General features: G+C 48.4%; 2 non-coding genes and 1 pseudogene across 2 annotated transcripts; 2 read left to right on the top strand and 1 right to left on the bottom strand.

Moving 5' to 3' along the window:
* The first annotated feature begins 208 nt into the window (after window positions 1-208).
* Window positions 209-279, top strand: Trnag-gcc (transfer RNA glycine (anticodon GCC)). Its single transcript has one exon. It is a non-coding gene; the product is annotated as a tRNA-Gly (tRNA).
* A 483-nt stretch (window positions 280-762) lies between these two features.
* LOC119392036 (U1 spliceosomal RNA) lies at window positions 763-925 on the top strand. Its single transcript, XR_005183633.1, has one exon. It is a non-coding gene; the product is annotated as a U1 spliceosomal RNA (small nuclear RNA).
* A 10,195-nt stretch (window positions 926-11,120) lies between these two features.
* On the bottom strand, window positions 11,121-11,262 carry LOC119392040 (U1 spliceosomal RNA; annotated as a pseudogene).
* Window positions 11,263-18,628: the final 7,366 nt, after the last annotated feature.

Raw genomic sequence — 18,628 nt, 5'->3', positions numbered from 1 at the left:
ATGTGACTGTCACGCCAGCAACACAAGAAAATCCGAGTAGGAAAAAAATAGGCTGACGATGATGTATTATATTGTGAAAGTCTGTCCACCTTTCAGCAGTTCATGGTGCCGGTGCACAACGGCGAAGCTGCCTGTATGTGCGGTTCGCAACTGTACGCCTGCGGCCTGTCCTTCAGCGTTCCGTGCATACGAGATGGTTGTCCATGTGGCGTCGGTGGTTCAGTGGTAGAATACTCGCCTGCCACGCGGGTGGCCCGGGTTCGATTCCCGGCCGACGCAGTTTCTTTTTTTTTTTAGTCTTTCGTTTCTAGGTTTGTTTTGCTTGCCAAGGTGATGCTTTCATGGCTTTTTTTTTTCTTTATTTGCGAATACAATTGGATCTTTCATTTGCATTCTTTTTCAGGACAGTAAGAAAACCGTGCGTCCTGTTATGGTGATTAGAGGTACAGTGTACTAGAATGCATATAGAGGGAAATGACCCCTGCGGTGGCGCCTCTAGCGGCGTACAGAATATTCTCGCTGGTTTTGCGAAAGCTAGCGTGACATTCGCTCAAATTTTGAGCCTTGCTTAACGTCCGTGGCAGCTGAGCGCAATTTAACTTAACAGTTCTGCGTAAATTAGAATACTATAGGTGTACTGCTTGAAATGCTTCATGTATTCAAGTGGGAAACAAAAGTAATTTGCCAACGTCGCCCATAACTCACTTGCGCTTTCTAGGAGGTCGCGAAGGGTGTGCACGAAGGGCGCGACATTTTCTGGGCATACTTACCTGGTGCCGGGGTCACCGTGATCAGCGAGGCGGTGCCCCCAGGGAGAGGTGCGGGCATTGCACTGCGCTCGTGCTGACCCTGCCACTACCCCAAACTGGGGCAGATGGGGCATGCAATTTTTGGTAGTGGGGGACTGCGTTCGCGCTATCCCCCTATACTATTTAAATCGAAAGAAAGATATGAGTAATATTTAGAGGATCTGCGAGACGTACCCCCGTATTCACAAACGCTCCTCGACTTGACCCTTCACTCGAAACGCTCCTTGAGGGCCGTTTTCCGATTCACAAATCGCCCTTCACTCGAAACGCACCTCGACTTGAGGAAATCTCGAGTGGTTTTTCTTGAGATTGTCAAGGTAGCGCGGGAGCTACCTTGAATCGTTCCTTGAGTGAAGTTGCGGCGTCAGCGCGTGGCCTCCGACATAGCGGGCCGCCGCGCTCGTCATTTCGGAGGCCACGGTCAGCGTGGCATCCATGCGGTGCGTCGCTCACTTGGTTCTGCATTTCCCGATGGATCAAGCTGCCGCCCTGCCGCTGCCTTTTTGCTTTCGACAGTGAAGGTGCGCATTTACTATGGCGCTGTCTTCGAGTGGTTCGGCAACGGCTCAGGTATACTGTGGCTGCTGTGGCTCCGAGAGAGGCGGGCATGATGTCAAGAGGACCTTACGCCGCATCAGTTCAAGCCCGGTGCGAAAGACTGTGCGATAGCGAAAGGAAAGTGAAAGAGCGAACTTTTCTCCAATAATGGGTGAATTATTCATGCTAGCTTCATGGGTGCGTACCTGACTATTCATGCGCCGGCATTCACCGCACACCTGAGCGGCTTTCGCTCATGTAAATCTTCACTACCCTAACCGAAACACGAAGAAGCATACCTCTGCAAGGAGATCTTCTGTATCAACGTGAAGGTGCGTTCTTCTATTTTGTTTTTCACATTTTACCTGTGTTTGATCAGATCCATATTTGGGATGGTTTATGGAAAACAAAAGAGAATGTAATGGGGTACAACGAGAGTGCAGTTGGTAGTATTGAAAGTTATAACTACGTAATTCGTAGCTTCGTTATACAGTATTTATGTAGCCCACAATATCTGTGGACGTCCAAGCCTAGCTATATGAAATTAACCAGGTGGTGGTGCAGTATGAAACCCGCATGTATGCAAAAATGCGTGAAACGTATCAAAACACAAAAGATACAGCAGAGAAATGAATGAATGTTTTATTTTCAAGCTGAATAACACTGCTTCTAATTAAGCAATGACGGCAAATTTTCAGAAAACAATAGCACACGCAGTGTAATTGTAGACGTTTGAGCCATTATATAATCAAGCTAATGGGCGTTGGATAGCCATACGTCTGTTCAGATGCACAAGTGCCTGGCCCAAACATGTATCAAAATAGTGAAAGCTCATTAAGTCAACAAAAGACATGCCTGTCCTTCAAGGCGAGAAGTACTGAAGAATGTGTGTAGAACGAGAAGTAAAGAAAAATGCAGCTTTGATGTACCACTATGTTCATTATTTATAACCCCTTTCTTTTGTGCAGGAACCTGGCTGCTGAGACTAGAAGATACACCAACACTCTTTACAAATGTGCAGTATTTGCAGCGTTTGCATGACTGTATACAAAGGAAGAAAAGCTGCAGTTAATAGCTGCACTGCATGGATTAGTCACACTAGTGTGGCTACCACCTTATCTTCTTTATGATGTCCTACAAGCTCGAATTTCATGACAGTATGTAGGCTGCATATGCTTTATTGACGGACACCTTGCAGCTTTACACACTTGTATTTTGTCACCTACGTTATTCATCATCAAGCACATATAATAAAAATTCATTTAACCCTTTGCAATTGATTTAGAGTTATCCCTGTGCTTTCGTGTTCGGACAAGATCGCAAAAACCTCATCTGCTCTGATTATATAGAAAAAGCAGTTCTACAACAATCAAACACGTTCTATAGAATGCAGCACTGTTCCTCTTCCATGGAAGGGAGGTGGCGCGGTTCCAACATGTAGGCAAGCTGATTTTGCTTGATAGCGTATATTTACAAATATTTACAGGGTTCTGTGACCAGAAGTAGCTGCGATGACTGCAAGGCCCTTGAGAATCTTTCACCATTTCGGTGCTGTCGTCTTCGTTGAATCAGTACAGTCGTTTACTCTGCTTCTTTGCAACACATCCGCCCAGGTTGAGTGCGTGCACACGGTCGTCGTTAAGGCAGAACAGCAGTAAAAGGCAGAAACGGCTTCATTCCCTATACAGCACAGACGCCGATGCCCTCCTCAGCAGGTATTCCCAGGGGTCACAAACTGCAAATGAATGCCGAAACGTCAGTACACAGGGCAGTCGTGCACTAATTACAGGCTGCCTGCGCTTCCAAAATAAAAAAGACAGGACAAACATTTTAAAATATGGCCGTTGCGTCATTAGAATTAGTCACGTTAGGTACATCGACAAATGCACGGCGAATAGAAAGCGTTGATGGAAGTAATGAACTGCTAACTTATGCATCATCCGAATATTAAAACTTTGCATAAGTATACCTGATGTTAAGAAAACGCTGTTAAGAAGAAACCAAACACACATCAGTCCAAGTTAACCGACAACATACGCTGCCAATTAAAAAAAAACGACTTTAAAACACTGCTTCCGTCGATAGTGGAGAAAACACAAGCGAATGCTTTCCTCAACCTGCGTTACAGTCTAATTTGAACGCTCTACCACATGCATAGCATACGTACTCCTTAACGCGACACTGGGATAACTATGAGTAGCAGCAGCGAGCAGTCTCTACCGCATTTGTAAAATAAACGAAGCGGAACCACTACCAGTGTCGCGTTAAATGTCTCAGGAAATGAAATGAGAAAATAACAATTGCACAGGCTCCTGTAATTATGAACTATGCTAGCACTCCACATCGAGAGCAAATTTACCTACGATAAGTAATTCTTGCACACAGTGCGGTGGCGAATTCACCAAGCACATCAGTATAATGTGATCGTATGTAAAAATTGGCCGCGTATCTGCGTGCTTCGCTGCAATGTCGTCTAAAGACGATAGAAGAGGCGCTGCGTGATATGGGCCATCTGGCATACGACGTCGGGAAACATGAGTGCTGTGTTGCGGGCTGGTAGTCCCGGCGCAGCGGCAGGCGAAGACCGGCGGTGACCAACGCGACCGGTGGGGACGCCGGCCAGCCCGAACACGCTGTTTGCGCGATGCGCCGAGGAGAAGAAACGTCCGCACTCAACGAGTACCTCCCACAAACTTTACACGTCGCCTTGGTAAAACGGAATGCCAGAGCGGCGCCTCCTGTCATTCGTACCAATGCATACTGAACCGAAACCGAAACACAACTGAGCTTGTGCAGAGGGCACGGAGGAAGACAAGTTTCAGCGCAGTCGCATTTTCAGCTCAACTTAAGAAACTAGGTTGTAACATTGTAGGGCGAGTAGGGCCGGAGGACCGTCACGACGAAAACCTGCCCCTCCTCAGTCGTATTCGCCTGACACGTGGGTGTGGCTTTCGCGTTTCCTCCTCCGCTCTTGGGCCTTTCCCAAAGCTACTGCCTAAGTACGAAGGCCCCTACCGTGTCCTACGTCAAGCATCCCCAGTTAACTATATGATTGAGCCTGTTCAATCATCTACGAACCGCCGTCGTCGCGGCCAGCGAGACTGTTCACGTCGATCGACTGAAAGCCGCATTATGACCCACCAGTTTGTACCTGTTCCTTATGTCGCCAGGATGGCTCCTTTTCCGCGGGGGAGGATTTGTAACATGGTAGGGGCGCAGACAAGAACGCCTGCGAAGAAGAAGACGAAGATTGGTTGTTGTTGCGCTCGCGCTTGCTCGGCTTGGACCGCTGATCGCTTCAGCTGTGGCAATCTTTTAAGTCTCAACGTTAACACGCATACCATCAAGGTCTTTAAAAATTGCGTATCTATGTATTTTCTGTTAAAGGAACACACCGTTTAATACTTACCTAGTGATGTTGCGCCTCAGATAGCGGTATGTTTGCTTTTTGATCAACAATGTACACAAGTATGAACCTAGTCAGCCGTTCACGATGGCTGGCCCTTGGGCAAGTGGTTCAACTTTGGCCGAGTGAATGAATCGAGGGACGTGCCGACAAACAGAAAGACAGACAGAAGGACAGACAGAAGGACAGACAGAAAGACAGACCACACCCGCATTATCTGTTCTGCAGCTGCATCAATTAACAGAAGGCTCTCAGCAGCAGGAAGCTAAACAAAAACGACAAATCGTCCGTGGCGATGGTGGCCCCTGCTTTTCGCTATCACTCAAGTAGTTCGTCAGTCACCATGGCGAAAGCTGGGTCACGAACAATACACAAGTAGACACTGCCGTACATCATATACAGCGATTAACAGACGCATGCGGCATAAAAGAAGTTAAGCGCGTCGAAACGATCAGCACCAGACACATCGGAATCAGCTGTTCTTTCAGCAGCCCGGGATGCGACTGTTGCCAGATTTCAAGCGGGGGTTTCGCTTACTCTATCGGCTTAAGGCTTACGGAAGCTACACTACAGATTTAAAGGCGTGTATTTTGCCGTAACGTCGACTGATAAGAAGATTAACTAAGAAAAGCACATAAATATTGAGCAGAAACAGCTATTTCCTAACCACATTAGGAATATTCTCGTTATCAGACGCCACTCGAGTCAAGGGAGCGTTAGCGAAGTGTCCCTTGGCGAAGGAAAGGCCGAGGAGCGTTCTTGAAACCCAGCGGCTCCTTGAGTGGAGGAGGGCGCTTCGCCTTGACTTGGTCAAGTCGAGGTGAAGGCTCGAGTGAAGGTGCGTTTAAGAATACGGGGAGTAAAGTTCTTGCGTAGGGTTTGGTGTACATCTAAATTCCAAATGCTGCGCTGATATCAATCTTGGGTAAGATGTGGTATGGCTTGAAGTGCTACGCTTTTTCAATTCTTGTAAGCGTTTAGGCTAGCATCATGACACCATTCACACCAAAAATTAAGCGACGCACCGTGTTGTTACTACGCAGCTACGGGGAATTATAGTTATACCCTCCTTCTACCACTGCTTCGCCTCGTGAACTCACGAAACAGCAGCCAGGCTACGCGGGCGAGCGCAGCGCGTCCCGTCGGGCAGCAGACACGATGCGCGCGGAGTGGTTGAGATATGCTCCGCCAGGTGCCGCCGCACTACCGGCCGTTGTGACAAACAAATAACAAATATAGCCGCAAGAGTCGAGGAAAAAGTAGACGAACTACCAGGCAAAGACCGCTGCATGTAATCACGAAAGAAATGGAAATAGAGAAGAAAACTATTTGTTGGAAAGGAAAGAAAAAGGCAAAAATGTTGGTGGAACAAAGAAATCCGGGAAGCGATCGAGATGCGACGTCAGGCATCACGGGAGCACAGACAGGCAAAAAAGGAGAAGCGGCCACAGGACGAAGTCAACCAAATATGGGAAATATATTTAGAGCAAAAATCCATTGTGCAGAAATTAGTCGAGGCAAAAATTAAAGGTGAAAGTGAACGCTGGATGACAGAGATTCGCGAAAAGAAGAAGGCCGCGCCTAGGATATTTTGGAGCCACCTAAAAGCGCTGGGTAGGAAGTCTGTCACAATGCAACAACATATGGTAGATGAACGAGGAAATAAATTGGAAGGATATGAAGCGCTAGGTTACATCCGAAAGATAACACCCGATTCGTTTAAAAAGGTCCCCCAGGGGATTCCCCCGGTGAGTAAAAGTACACAAAGGAGTGCAACCGACGAAGATGTAGTACTAGAGAATTTCAATTGGAAGAAGGCTGAAGGAAAAATTCCTAAGCGCACTACTCCGGGCTTAGATGGGGTTCCCGTCAGCCTCATTAACGAACTCGGACATAACACTAAAGAAACACTGCTGAAAGCCGTAGAAAAGTGCTTACGGGAGAGGGAAATACCAGACAGTTGGCGAAAAAGTAGAATGAACTTAATCTATAAAGGGAGAAAAGGACAACATTCGCTCGTATAGACCGCTAACAATTACATCGGTGCTATAAAGGTTGGCGATGCAGGCAGTAAAATTAAAAATAGAAGCGTGGGTAGAACAAAATGATATTTTGGGAGAACTTCAGAATGGATTTCGAATCGACAGGCGGTTAGACGATAATCTGCTTGTTCTTACCCAGTGTATAGAAATATCTAAAATAGAAAACAGGCCCTTATACGTAGCTTATCTAGATATCACCGGGGCGTATGACAACGTTAATCAGGAAATTTTGTGGGATATATTGAAGGAAGTGGGCATAGGTGACGACTGTGTACAGCTTTTGAGGGAAATATACCGAGAAAATACAGTTTGTATAGAATGGGAAGGAATAAGTAAGGACAGCGTTGAAATTAGCAAGGGGCTGAGACAGGGATGCCCTGTCCCCGCTGTTATTCATGCTGTACATGGCGAGGATGGAAAAAGCGCTAGAAGGTAGCAACATTGGATTTAATTTGTCACACAAACAGGTCGGAGCGATGGTTGAGCAGAAGCTTCCAGGTCTATTTTATGCTGATGATATTGTCTTATTTGCGGACAGTCAAGATGATATCCCTTCAGGATAAATATAGGGATTACGCCGAATAATACACAGATGGCTCGAAAACAAAAAACCATGTGGGTATTGGGATCGTGACTGGGGAAAGTGCCCTAAGTGTGAGAGTACCTCAGTGTATTTCCATTTTCACTGCTGAAGTTTACGGCTTATATGAAGCAGTCCGGAAAATCATCGCTGGTAAATACAAGAAAGCAATCATATACACCGATTCGTTAAGTGCACTGAAAGCCCTGCATGTTAAGTCCGAGTGTGAGCCATTACTTGGCGACATTTTAAACATGGTGTTTTTAAATAGCGAAGAAGTTTCTATCCGTTTCTGCTGGGTGCCAAGCCATGTTGGTATACCGGGCAACGAAAAAGCAGATGAATACGCCTCTCTCGCAGTACACAAAGCACTTACAAAAATAAAAATCCCGCTGCAAGACAGCCAAACAACAATTCGTCGAGCACTGTTAGGAAAATGGCAGCAACAGTGGGACTCATGCACAAATAACAAGCTCCATCTAATAAAGCCTCTACTTGGAGAATGGAAGACCTGTCGCCACCAAGAACGCTTTGTTGAGGTCATTTTGTGCAGACTCCGAATTGGGCACACACACCTGACACACAACTTTCTGCTCACAAAAGAAGAACAACCAACATGTGAAAAATGCCAACAACCGTTAACACTCACACACATCCTAATCGCATGCCCCGACGTTGAAACGCAGAGACAAAAATACTTCAGCAAATTATACAAACAACACATACCTCTACATCCAACTCTGCTTCTAGGAGATCATCCTCTAGTACCGTTGTCAGACGTGCTAAACTTTCTTAAAGAAGGTGACTTTTTAAGTAAGCTATAAAACTGCATAATATCACTGCCCATTAATAAATACCTCGAGACTGGCGCAACATAGCCTTAGCTGCTTTTGCGCCATAAAAACCGAACTAACTAACTAACTAACTAACTAACTAACTCAAGATGATATACAGCGACTGGCAGATATATGCGGAAGGGAGTGTGAGGCTCTAGGACTAGGATTTAGTGCAACAAAATGTGGATTGATGGTATTCAATGATCACGGAGACCATACGGTCTTAATACAGGGCCAAAAAATACCGAGGGTAAGCGAGTACAAGTACCTCGGAGTATGGGTAAATGAGGGGGATAGATATATGGAGGTACAAGAGAAAGCATCGGTAGCAAAGGGAAAGAGGAATGCTGCAATTATGAAGCACAGAGCTTTATGGGGATACAATAGGTACGAGGTGCTTCGAGGGCTGTGGAAGGATGTGATGGTTCCGGGGCTTACATTTGGGAACTCAGTGGTGTGCATGAAGTCAGAGGTGCAATCAGGAATGGATGTAAATCAAAGGACGGTGGGCCGCCTCGCGTTGGGCGCTCACGGGAAGACGACAAATGAGGCGGTAAAGGGTGATATGGGGTGGACAGGCTTTGAAGTGAGGGAAGCGCAGAGCAAAATGAGATTCGAAGAGAGGCTGAGGAAAATGAAGAAAGAGTAGATGGGCAGAGAAGGTTTTCAGGTATTTGTATAGAAAAAGCGTTGACACGCAGTGGAGAAAGAGAACTAGGAGGCTCACCAGTAAATATACGGCTAGCAGTGCGGGCGATATGGCAACAGGGAGCATTAAGCGGAAGGTCAGGGAGGCGGAGAGGACTTATTGGATGACAGCGATGGAAAAGAAGCAGGCTCTGAGTAACTACCGAAAGGGAAAAAACGAAATAAGGAGGGAAAGGTTTTATGATAATTCAAGGGGAAGCGCTTTACTGTTTGAAGCAAGGTCGGGCTGCCTTAGAACGCGTAGTTATAAAGCGAGATTCAGTAACGAAGAAGAACAATGTACATGCTGCGGGGGAACTAAGGAAACGATGGAACATGTACTGATTGAATGTGGCCATATTCACCCAGGTATACGCGTGGGCACGAGTCTACATGAAGCCTTGGGTTTTAGGGACAACAATGGAAAGTTCAACACGCCCGCGATAGAAATAAGTAAGAGACGGTTAGAGTATTGGTGGCAGAAAAGTAGAGATAAAGTACAAAAATAAATAATTGGGGAAAAAAAAGGTCATTCTGCCTTAAGAGGCAGAGAGATGGACCGTGAATTTATATTTTTTGGTATAATAACATAGATTTAATCAATGTAGATAAGTCATTGAGACAACATGAAAAAAGGAAGTTTTTTTTCTTTCTTCTTTTTTCGCCTTCGAGCCTGGTGGCAGACATGTCACCGCCCCGTTATAAAGGGGACGCTCATAGCATCCATCCATGTAATTTTATTCTGTACGGCGACAATCTGCAAAGGCATACGGACAAACAAAAATTGTCTGGGAACGATCACCGATTAGCGTAAACCACGTGGCGTGAACTCAAACATTGTGATCGTGTCTTCAGTGGTGAAGTTACAGCCGCAGACGCGTGGATCTGAAAAGCGAGCGCCTGCGAAGAGATGAAGCGACTCCGCTCGCCAGATGCCTCACACGCCCTTCCACGTCGCAGCGTTACATGTCACCAATCGCTAGATTTGCGGCACACAACTCAGCAAGGCCATTTCATGGTTCTGGGTAAAGAAACTTCTTTAGATAAACACTGTCGCGCAGCTCACGTCAACAAGGAGCACCGCATTGCAACACAGGCAGATGACGCTGGCTGCCCATAGGAGGTTCAGTGACGTAGCTGGACGTATCCAATCAGATCGGTCGCTGGTGCTACGAAATAAGGAACAGTGCTACGTAGAAAGGGCGCGAGAAGTTGAAAACTCTTTTGGCTGAGCCGCTGCGACCTGTAGCGACTCGGATGTTTTAAGTCATAATAAATTACACAGTTGACGCAGAGAGCTTAAATCGGCCTGAAAACGATTCTGAGGGCGTTTACCGGCTCAATTCGTTTATACAAAATCGTCAAAACCGTTCTAGGGTCCCTTTCGTGCAGCTCCACTGCCGTGAAAACTGAGGAGGTGCGTAGCACGGGCAACCCAGCGATTTCCTTGGCAATCGCACGCTTGCCGAGGCGACGTGGCGCCCTCTTGCGCGGCACGGGACTCAGCCTGATATTTCAGAAGCGTTTATCGCGATTTTATGTAAATTACGATGATTAATTCTTGGTTATTTCTGTGGTTTATCGTATCTTATACCTTGTTAGTTTATTTTGCATTGGTTTTGAGCATTGTTAACAATGTTTTAGGCTTGTATTGAGCACTGCGTGACCATTTCGGCATGAGACGGTGGATGAACGACAATCCGGGCCGCTAAAGCGCTCCGCATTTCAAACAGCGCTAAAACGACAAAGCGAAGAGAGGAGTAATTTTAGCGTTGTTTTCCTAGTCGTAATCATGAACCAACCAGCCCAAATGAGTACCCTACAAATTCATCGCTGACGCCGGCGCGTGAATGCAATGGGTTTGGTCTGGTAAGTTGCGGGCGCTGGCGCGTCGATTTTCAACCGTATGGGATTTATTCTTTACTTCAATGACCGGCCAACATGGTATGTAAGCAAGCGCCTACATGCACGCATGCATACACAAACACTAACGTACACGAGCTGTAACCTTCCGAAGAACAATTAAAGGGGCCCTACTTCTTCAGCATGGCCAGAAAACGCTGCCGATCGAGGCTCCCGAAAACACGCGAGCCCAACATTATAGCGCAACACGCGGCCTGGGATTCGCGAACTCCGCTAAAAACGCGGCAGTTCGCAATAACTACTGAGCGCGCAAAGCACCTCTACGCATCACTCATGTCTTTCTTTCGATTTAAGTAGGACAGGGGGATAGCGCGAACGCAGTCCCCCACTACCGAAAATTGCATGCCCCATCTGCCCCAGTCTGGGGTAGTGGCAGGGGTCAGCACGAGCGCAGTGCAATGCCCGCGCCTCTCCCTGGGGGCACCGCGTTTAAGAGAATTTTATTTCCGGATCTATCTTACATAACTTATTGTGTACACAGAAATGATATACAATGTTGTTCATGCCTATGTACAATGCAAGCTGTTATGTACAGCGAAAATAACTTATTGGTGTATGCAGTGATGTTCATATGTATGTATAATGCAAAAATTTGTACAAAAAAACGGGACATTCATAATGTTCGAGATGATGAAGCTTATATGTACAGTAAGGCTATGTGTACAAACAAATGAGTCTTTCATAAAGTAAGGTGATGTTTTTGCATCCACCTATGAGGACATTTTACTCTCGTGCTCAAGAACAATAATTCACAAAAAAGGACATGTTTCTGATAAAAAAAGGAGTATTCACACTGTAGTTTCACAATGGTACAAACTCTAGCCCACCTCCTCAGTAGGGGAGGAAAGGCATGGACACTCTGTTGTTTTTAACAATAATGAATCGCGTAGACCAGCGTCGGAGGAAAGTGTCCTTTCCCAAAATAACTAGTTCTTCATTGAGATGCATAAGCATTACGTTTCTTAACCGATGTAGCAGAGGAAACATGGCTCTCTGAGGGTGTCCCCTCAGATGAGCCAGTCCCCTCCGCTTCCAATAGCTCCAATAGCCCAATAGCTCCAATAGCCCCAATAGCTCCAATAGCCATTAAAAGGTCGACATAAATATCCCTGTGGCGAGACTTCCACTGCATACTTCTTTGGAACATACTGGTAACCATGCGCCAAAAAGTGCGCGCTACAATGCATTCATGAAAGACGTGGTGCAAAGTTTCGACACGGCCGCATTGCGGACATGTGGCGGAGGGCGTCACGCCCCACGCAGCAAGGCGGTCGGCCGTCGCTAGAGAATCGCGGAATTCGGCGGGGAGGGACGTGTTTCTAAAAGCCCAACGTCTTCTCGCGCGGCATTTCCGGCGCTGCTCGTCAGTTAGACTTTTGAATGCTATTTGTTCACTCAAGTCAGTGGGAGACATCTCCATCAGTTCTTGAACTGGAAAATCATTTCGCCATTGTTGCAAAGATTTTATCACATGCGTATAATACGCCGGTGGCCGTTCAGCGGCTGGTCCCGTTTCGTTTGTTAAACCGAAAAACCTTGTAGAGGTACCTAGCAGATATACTGCGAGTTGCCTGCCTCGATACGATGAGTTTTCTAAAAGTGCCCATGTGTTTTATAGAGCCAACATGCGGCACATTACATCAAGGTTTGGAATACTGAGCCCTCCCCGTTTCACTGGTAGGCGGACCAAGGCTCTGGCAACAGCTTCAGCGTGGCCATCCCAAAAAAAGGAGCCACACGCAGTGGCCACTCTCACTAAAACCCGACGAGGCGGTCGAGCAATTCTGGCTACATAAAGCTGTGGCGCTGTTATGCTTGATTTGATAAGATAAGCTCTTTCAGTGAAGGGTAAGTGAAAAGTTCTGGCGATTTCAATGCGTCTGTCTACTTTACGCTGGATCTCTTTCCATGTGGTGCGAGCTACTTCACCAGTCGCAAGGAAGGTTACACCTACGACTTGGACGATTTGGATGCCATCAGGAAATTCTTCAATGTGCACTCCAAAGCACGATGCCTTGCTTTTTTCCGGGATTAAGACGTGCCCCCGACAGGTAACTGTAGGTGTGAAATATTCGCAAGAAGGCTCTATAACTGTCTATGTTCCGAATAAACAACGAGATATCATCGGCGTAGGCTGCTACTTTCACTTCGCCCAGGCCTGGGAGAGGAAAACCAGCGTATCGATGTGCATCTCTGAATTTGTTGCAATAATGGCTCTATACACAGTACAAAGAGTATTGCGGAGAGGGGACAGCCTCGTCGAATACCTCTGCTTACTGCAATAGGTTCAGGATGTATAACCATTAGGCTACTCTTCTAAATCAGTGTAGAGCAAGCGGAGAACTTCGGTTAAACGTGCTGGGAAGCCGTAACACTCCAGCACAGCGAAGAGATAGTTCCATTCGACACGATCAAAAGCTTTTTCCTGGCCTAAGGAAACAATATTGCCAGATATTTGTGTTCTTGTAGCGTACGTGAATAAATCACGAGTCAACGCAAGCGAAGAATAAATCGTACGGCCTGGAACACATGTTTGTATGTCGCTTATTATTTCTGGAAGGACGGTGGTTATGCGGTGTGCAAGGATGGCTGCCAATATCTTATAGTCTGAGTTAAGTAGGGAAATGGGCCTCCACGCCTTTGGATCGAACGGCTCTCCCTCGCTTTTCAACAAGAGTATAACTCGGCTCTCTCGAAACGTATCCGGTCTGATCCCTTCGGCAAGAAGCCCATTTAGCATTATCAAAAATGGACGTGTATTTTATCAAAGAAGGTTTTGTAGAAGCTTAAAGGTATCCCGTCGGGGCCAGCTGCGGCCGTAGTGTTCATGTGCTGAAGCACGAAGCGTAATTCTTCGAACGTAACTGGGCCGCACAGACCATCGCGAAGCTCCTCCGGTATGCGGGAAATTCCCGCGCAGAACTCGTTGACTGTGGTCTTATGGTTCACGTCGCTCGCGTTCTCCGCCGTGAAAAGATTAGAAAAATGTCATTTAAAGACCCTCATTATATCTTCTGCTCGTTTAGACTGTTCACCGTTCGGCAACTCAACGAAAGGAACATGCATTTGTTCGCCCAAGGAGCCGTGGCGAACGCTTCTAAGAACAGCTGGATCTGAAACCGGTCGTCCATTAATGAAAGACTGCGCAGCCGTGCGCGAGCTAAGACGTAGCAAAAGTTCGTACCGCGCCTTTAACTGATCGAGATAGTCATGCATTGCGAACGTCAGCGTCTCGCCTCTTCGTACAATACGCGCTTTTCGCAGCGTGTCGTTTATCTCCGTCGTCAGACGCGCTTTCCTTTCGCGCCCTGCTTTGATAAGTTCGAGTGCGCCATCTGTTTTTCAAGCATCCCAGTTCCGAGGTTCAGGCGGGCAATCGCACACTTGCTCTAGTGCAATGCGCAGTAATGCTACGCTTTCAGGGTCCTGTATGAGTGTTGTGTCCATTTTCCTATGGTTTCTAAAGGTAGTGGATTGCTGAAAGAAAAGCTTCACACACACTGGAAAGTGGTCTGTGATACGTGGTACGTCCGGTGGAAAATTCAGGACTTCGCAACTAAGGACATGTGTGGCTAGCGCTTCAGGAAAATAGTAGCGATCTAGCCGGCTCATGTTGGATCCCCGTTGCCAGGTTGCAACAAAATCATTCCCGTGAGTGTCAACCCACGCGTCTCTAAGCTTGAAATTGCGGATTAGTTGTCGCAGTGCGCGAGCTCCGCTATATTGCCTGCTCTGTCTGCGTCCGCGCGCATCTCTGTCGGTATCCTCAACACAGTTAAAGTCACCTACTTAAGAAAGTGGGGTAGCTGTCGAAGCATAAAGCAGTCCGAGTGACATAAAAAAATCGGCAGAGCCGACACGTTGAGCTGGGGCATATACTACGAGCGCCCTTACTCGTCTGCCGTGAAGGTTAAAATCGAGTGCTAACGTGCGACCGTCAAAACCAAAAACACAGTAGAGCTCCTTGACGTAACGCTGGCGTCATAATACAACTCCAACTCCGCACATATTTGAGTCGGTCAAGGAAAAAAAGGCTTCGACTCCAAAGAGTGAATAAAAGTATTGGACATCAAAAGGCGTTCTAAAGTTACATTCTAGCAGCAAAAGGATGTCGACATGACGTGACTTTGCAAGGTGCATAACTTCTCTCTGCTTATCTAGGCGTTTGAAACCTCTGACGTTTAAGGAGAGAAAATGCTCCGTAGCCATTGTTAAAAAGGGAGCATGCGCAGAAAATTCAGGAAAAACCCCTAGATAGGGTGGGGAGAGCGCTCAACGAGCTGACATGACTAAAGAGAGAGATGCTCTGACGTCGTCAGAGCATTAGCGAGTTTTTGGAGCTTACTACTGTCCGTCGAGCCCTCAGAGTCCGTGGTCTGTGGGTGGACACGTTTGGTGGCTTGACGCTCTATTTCCATGACACTGGCACCGTCACTCATACCGGCGGCCGAACCTGTGATCTTGTAAAGTGGGTTGGACAGGCTCAGGCTCAGTTTGCGAGTCTGAGCAGAGTATCTGCTGGCTCGGGTGCTCGTCGCCGTCGGAGGCATAATCACGGTCGTGGTCTTGTCTGGGCCGATGATCGGGGCTTCTGCACGTCCCGTTGGTCGAGTGCCGCGTGCCATCGAAGTTCTCGGCGCCTCGGAGCTGCTGGTAGTACCACCTGTGTCGGAGCTGCAGCTCTCGTGGTCTCTGCTAGGTACGGACACTGGCGCTTCGGCTTTGGACGCACTGTGTCCTCATAGGCGTCCGGCGAGGAGTCGCTGGTCTCGGCTGGGGCGCAGGGGGTTGATGACACTTTCTCAGACGGAGGAGGCAGGTCTCCTGCGGAGTCTTGTGATTCGGCATGGGATTCAGTATTCGGTGTGTCGTTATCGCTCTCAGTCTCGAGCGCCGAAAATTCTTCTTGCAGTGCGGGCGTGGGGGCGTGAAGTCGTTGCCCTGTTGTTCGTCGGCTGCCGCTACTGCAGCTGCTGCGAAGGATTTCGGACGAATTCACTCCGCTGTCGCATGAATGCCAAAGCACTTGCGACCGGTTTGCTGTGCATCCCTCCGTAGCATGCCCAAAGACGTTGCATCGTGCACGGGAACGTGTGGAACAATCTTTGGCCATGTGACCAGCATTCTGGCATTTAGAACACACTTTCTGGAAACTCCTTGGTAGTCGCACATGACGTGTGCCGGACTGTCGAAAATTCGGAATTGGTTTTTCCATTAACAATCGTGACTACACGGACTCCTGTGCCGACCACCGGCGGCCTCTTGAAGACGGAGATCACCGGGGCTGGAACGTTACCATAGGAGAGAGACTGGAGTGCTCACCTATCCGTGCACACCGAGAGACTGCGGTGACACGACTAAGGACTTGACGCAGATACTCCGACTGTGACGATGGCGAAGGATGCCCCGTTCAACCAAGAAGTGGGCCCGGCTGTTCATCTTTTTGGGTGAAGGGGAGCCACTGTTTCTGTGCTGCGGGCGCGCCTGAGCTTCGTTTTATGTGTTGGAGGGACTTCATACCGGCTGAGACGGTGAGACGGTTAGGAGGAAGAAGGGATAACGTCCCGACGTGTGACGGTGCCCCTCTGGAGCACTGAAGGTAAGCAGTGCGCCTTGGGCGGCGGCGCTGCGAAAGCCATCACACTTTCCGAAAAAACATCACATTGCCCGACGGTACGCGCTGCGGTCGCCCGCGCAGCCTCGCTAATGTTCTGGTACACTCTAGCCTCGCTGCTGTTTCGTGAATTCACGAGGCGAAGCAGTGGTCAGAAGGAGGGTATAACTATAATTCCCCGTAGCTGCGTAGTAACCAAACGGTGCGGTCGTTTAATTTTTGTGTGAATGTTTCATGATGCTAGTAGCCTAAACGCTTACAAGAATTGAAACACTGTTAAGGGGCCCCTAAGGCCGCTAACCACCCAGCGGCCGAAATTAGATGAGGTGATGAAGGGTTGTGCTCGAGTTTACAACGAACACGTAGCCGTGAGAATTTTTCGAAGCGGTGCCGTAATAGCGGAGTTACACGTGTTTGATGATCGGAACGCGACGATCGCTTCTTCCCTATCTCCTACGCTACCCTCTTCCAAAACCGCTTGGCCCTCCTCGCTGAGTGAGCTGAGTGCCCCTCCTCATCTCGCGTGGCATACGTCACCGCTGACGCGCTGTCGAGACAGCGTCCTACTTCAAGGAGTTTTAAATAAAACTAAAAAAAGGAGGTTTAAATAAATTTTATTAACCTCCTTGGTCTACTTCCGGTTGCCGCGACTCCGGCTACTTCGACGCTCCAAATCGCCGTCAACTCTGTGTGGTATCTGGGTGCACTGTTCGTTGACTAACCGCTGTTGCTGCCGTGCCGGCCGTGCCCCTACGAATCGTGCTGGTATGGCCTGTGTTGCGCGCACGCCTTAAAGGATCGCCAACGTTATGGACCCGTACGGAGACACGCGCGTGCAAGACCACCTCGGCTCGAGATGAGGAGCGAGCTCGAGTTCACGGAGCTCATCAAACCGCAAGGCGTGGATGTGTAATTACGCTAGCGACTTGGCGGTAGCGGTAAGGCCCGCTCACGTTAGCGGCACGGCAGCTCGCAGTTTGCCGTTCTCAGGCTGCCGTGCGCAAGCGATTTCGTTCGCGCACGTCAGCCGTTGCTTGCCGTTCGCAGAATAGGTCCGAGACCCATTTTCGTGCCGTTCTTCGTCTGCCGGAGAGCGACGTGGCCAATCAGTGACGGAGGAGCGGTTACCATGAATACGGCGCGCCGCGTCGTCTGCTTTCGGCTCTCCGCGTCGTGTGCGTCTGTCGCGGGACGCTTCGAGCTGCTTGCTTTTTTTGCGCGCTTTCACGCTAAAAGTGCGGATGTCGCCGTGTCGTTGCAGGCATGGTTCCAGCAGTCACTAAAGCGTTTTAGTCTGTCCGGCATTAAAGCAGCGTCGCGTAAAACCAAATAAAATGTCCCCAAGCTGGCGCCAGCTATGGAGGATTAGAAACAACTAACAAAGGTAATCTAGTCCTACGAGCATTCGGAAGCGCCGATCTCGACTCGATAAGCCCACAGCATCGATTATTTGAGTATGGCGAGCCGAAACGGGGCCGAATCGCTACGAAACTTTGCTGTCGAAGCTTAAGGACATGAATCTAAAGCAAATGGTAACATCAGTTCGGAGCTTACACGCTACAGAGCGCACGGCGGCCCACTTGATAGATTCGAGGCGGACGACAACCGCTTTTGGCACTGCGGCCATGTTTTTCGGAGGCTTGCCGGCGTAGCTGCCGTGCAAGTTGACAGCTGTCGCGCGTGCGGCCGCGCCGACGTTCTGCGGCACCGCGCCGTTGCGGCAGGCTTGCCGCTAGCGTGAGCGGGAACTTACGGGCGCAGATGTCGATTCGCAAGCGGCAACACGACCAAGAACAGCAAGGTGCGCGCGAACAGCTGTTTGCAGAGTAACCGGAAGTTTCGGTTGTGGTTCGGCCAATCGCAAGCATCAAAAGTGATAACGTCATCGAGTTTCACGGTGATATCACACAGTCAGTGGTGGGAATGGCGGGGAAGGAAAGGAGAAGGTATTGTTTTTTCGAAATTGTGGCGCGCCCGCGACCTGTAGCGCTGCGGCGTGTGGCATCGTTGATCGCGACGGCATTCTGCACGCGATGCGCTTGTTTACTTGAAATGTTTGGGAAAATGTCGGAGGAGGTTTAGGGGCCCTTTCCTTAAGCGCAGCACTTGAACCAAGATTAATATCAGCGCAGCATTGGGAATTAGATGTACACCAGCTTTACCAGAAGTTTATTTCTCGCAGGTCCTCTAAAAA

This window comes from Rhipicephalus sanguineus, chromosome 4 (genome assembly GCF_013339695.2).
Source record: "Rhipicephalus sanguineus isolate Rsan-2018 chromosome 4, BIME_Rsan_1.4, whole genome shotgun sequence".
Taxonomy (NCBI): domain Eukaryota; kingdom Metazoa; phylum Arthropoda; class Arachnida; order Ixodida; family Ixodidae; genus Rhipicephalus; species Rhipicephalus sanguineus.
This window is presented reverse-complemented; position numbering and strand designations above follow the sequence as displayed.